At 38.8% G+C, this 3,800-nt stretch overlaps 1 non-coding gene across 1 annotated transcript; it reads right to left on the bottom strand.

Annotated features, from left to right (window-relative positions):
• Window positions 1-203: 203 nt before the first annotated feature.
• Window positions 204-309, bottom strand: LOC122018245. Its single transcript, XR_006121673.1, has one exon. It is a non-coding gene; the product is annotated as a small nucleolar RNA R71 (small nucleolar RNA).
• Window positions 310-3,800: the final 3,491 nt, after the last annotated feature.

Raw genomic sequence — 3,800 nt, 5'->3', positions numbered from 1 at the left:
CACCTTGAAGAATTCCTGAGGCTTTGTGATATGGTAAACTGTGAGGGTCTCAATGGATGCAGTTCGATTGATGGTATTTCCTTTTAGTATCAAAGATAGGGCAAAGACTTGGTTTAATTTTCTCCATCCTCAAAGCATCACAAGTTGGAAACAATTAGAGCAGCAATTTATGAATTATTTTTTTTCTGTAAGTAGAACAGTGTATATGAGGAATTGCATCACAAATTTTACTCAAGCAAATGGAGAATCACTATTTGAAGCATGAGATAGATTCAAGAGTCTACAAAGGCAGTGCCCTCATCATGGTTTGAGAAAATGGCTTACCTTGCACATATTCTATAGGGGAATTTCTTTCTTAGATAAGTGTTTGTTGGATTCATCAACTGGAGGTTCTTTTATGAACAAGAGTGTGGACAAAGCATATACATTAATTGATCATGTGACATTATATCTCTAAGAATGGTCAGATAAAAGTTAGATGGAATCTCCCTCAAAAATTCAAGAAGTGCAAGCCATAAATACAAGAGAATCTATCAAACACAATGTTATTCAACCATCCAAGTGTTTTGAAAATCTCCAGTCACAGAATGTGAGGTCTAAATAGTTGGAGGCAAGGATTGATAGTATAGTTTCAAAATGGTTCAAACATGATCCCCCTCCTACACAGACAAGATCTAGTGCAAATGGTAATGATATTAAGTTGAGAAGTAGCAAGTATCATGAAGAACTTCTGAAAAAGGACTTGTACATAATTGAGGAGGAGAACAATAGAAGACCTCAAGAACTCAGTTCCATTACTCCAAGAAGTTCCCAAAGGCCACAAGTACATTTCCCTCAATGATTGATCATACCAATACTAGATAAGCAAGTTGGACCTCCTCTGCAAGCTCAAAGAGAATATGGGAAAAAGGAAGTTCAATCTTTCCCAAGACCTTCACTACGGGTTCCTTTTCCATAAAGGATAGTGAGGGTCAACGAAAACAAAGACTTTAAAAAATTCTTTGATACTAATATGGTTGAGTGCAGATTTTGGGATGTATATAAAGATGAAGACTTTTTAGATGAGGATTGTAATGATAATGTAGTAGATAATAAGTTTTCAGATCTACCTTTTGACTTTACAGAGGATTATAGTGAAATTAAATTTTTAGATGATGAATATAATAAGGTAGATCAACTTAAAAATGCAAATGAAGTCCGTGATCCTCCTGTAGTAGATTCTCCTGCTGAAGATATAGATGTTGGTTTATTTTTTGATGTTTGTGTTGATGATGATGTTATAAAAGGAAGTGTAGGGAGCTGTGTTGTGGAAGCAACATCTCAAGAATCACCTCCTTTATCCACACAACCATTAGACACTATGAGAATTGCAAGGATTGAACATGTTATGGATCAATGTGTAGGGACTTATGCAGAGTTGGCAGAGTCTCAAGAATCACCAACTTTAGTTGCACTTCCACCTGAGCCAGAGCCAGAACCAGTACTTAATTCTAAAAAAGACACATTAACTTGTATGAAACTTTCAGGTATTTCTCAGCAAAGCAAGGCTAGTATTTCTTGTGATCTTTTGGAAAATATTATAGAGGTACCCATTATTGACTTTGTTGGATGTGATTCAATTTTTATTATTCATTCAGCCTATCTTGATATGGTTATGGTTCTGTCTTATCTAACATGCTTATGGGAGATTTGTTTTTCTTTTGGGTGTGCAGGTTTTCATGAGGTCTATAATTGGAAGCTCAATCTGAACCGTCTCCAACCACCGAAAAGGACTCTTAAGGAGACAAAGATAAAGAGAGCGGTGATACACTACATTGTCCTTATAATGACAGCTCTCTTCATAATAACATCGGACATTAGAAGAAAAGTCCGGAAGTTTCTCATTCCAGCAAGATCATGATTTCAATGAGCCTAATAAGGGGTCGAGCTAATGACCTTAAACAAGCGCTTCTTGGGAGGTAACCCAAGTTTAATCTTGCTTTCATTTTAGTTTTAGTTTCTTTCTAGTTTCTTTACTTCGTTCATAATAACTCTAATCCCTCTACTTAATTTTTCTTGTCTATTTATTTTTGTAGAATTCAAAGTTGTGGAGGAGTGTGAGCATCAGATAGAGGAGTATCTTTAGAACATCGATGTCTCAACAACTTGGAGCTCACCACTTGGTAAATTCTCTAAAATTCATAAATCTCCTCCACATTACATTTCTAGTTTTCATCTGGATGATGAAAAGTTTAAGTCTGAGGGGATGTTTGGGTTTAGTTTAGTTTAGTGTTTGTCATACTTCCAAGTTTTTGTTTATTTCTTTTTGCATAATAAAATTTTGTTAGTTGCATCACTCATCACATCATGATTATTTGTTCCTTAATGCAAAATGCTAACACGTTTCATGTAGATATTTATGTTGTGTGATTTGGTATGCTAGTATATCTATTGATCTATGTTTTCCTATCCATAGTAGCATGAAGCGAGCATTGTTATTACTAGAAGAATTTGAATGTTGGCCTAGTTTTGGGATCTCTTCACATTATGCTTGACTTTGATGGTAGATATTTTTAAAAATAGTCATGATTTATAGAACCGGACTAGTACTCTTGCTTCTATGGTGACCTCTCAACTACATTTTGGTTACTGGATAAACTCAGATCATGTAAGCTCATTTAGAAAAATTAATCCCCAAAAAAAATGAAGGTTTGTTCAAGTTTGATACTTTGCAAACATTCAAAGAAAGAAGAAAAAAATAAGGGATAGAAAAATGTTGGACCCCGTGGTAGTTTTGATGTGATCAACCAAGTTAGTTAGGTCCTGCATTTTGTCTGAACCCTGTGTCTGAGTGTGCAGAAACTTAGGAGCACAGGAAGTCGAGCGGAAGATGCAGCTAGCGAGAAGGACGGCACGGGAAGGTAGCCGACAGGCTCGGTTCGTCCGAAGGACGAGAGAGCTGCGAAAGAGTACTCCGGTGGAGCGAGAAGAACATGCACGACATTCGAGGGACGAGAAGCCGGACGGAAGCTTGCTCGAGGAGAAGGCCGGGAATTGGGTTCGGGTGAGCCCTATTCCGGTAGGCTGGAATCACCCAAGAAGCTGAACCAGAAATAAGTCAACTGGAAGTTGACTTGTCAATGGTTCGGTCGACCGAACTCCTTGATCGGTCGACCGAACCCTTCTTTATCTAAAGCCAGCTGTTGGTGACACGTCAGAAGCCACGTCAAGCAGCCAACCATTGGGGAGCTGATCGGTCGACCGAACCTTTGATCGGTCGACCGAACCGAAGTCTATCCAGAGACCAAGTCGAGCAAACTGATTGGGCCAACTCAGCAGAAGACTGTTGGCAGATCGGTCGACCGAACAAAAGGATCGGTCGACTGAACCCAAGCTCGATCCACATAGACTGCAGCTGGACGCGAAGCTGTGCAGGTACAGCAGGTTCGGTCGACCGAACCTGGGGATCGGTCGACTGATCCCTCTCGAGTCAAATTTGATCCCGAAGGATCAGGTGAACTGATAAGCTCGAGTACCCCTATATAAAGAGGGTCTCGGGTAGCTCTTGAAATATCGAAAACAGTGAACGAATATGAACAGTCCTGAAATACAACTCCTGTACTCTCCTTTCCTAAGCAACAGTTCTGTGCTCTTCAAGTGTAAAAGGCTACTCCGCCTTCAGAGAAGGAGACTTCTTTTAGCGCACTCTTTTACTGTCTTGGATTAATAACCTTCTTGGTTGTAACCAAGTAAATAGCTGAGTCTTATATTTCTGTTTATGTTAGTTCTATTGAATTTCATAACTGTTGCTTTATTATTTA

This window comes from Zingiber officinale, chromosome 8B, assembly GCF_018446385.1.
Source record: "Zingiber officinale cultivar Zhangliang chromosome 8B, Zo_v1.1, whole genome shotgun sequence".
Lineage (NCBI taxonomy): Eukaryota > Viridiplantae > Streptophyta > Magnoliopsida > Zingiberales > Zingiberaceae > Zingiber > Zingiber officinale.
This window is presented reverse-complemented; position numbering and strand designations above follow the sequence as displayed.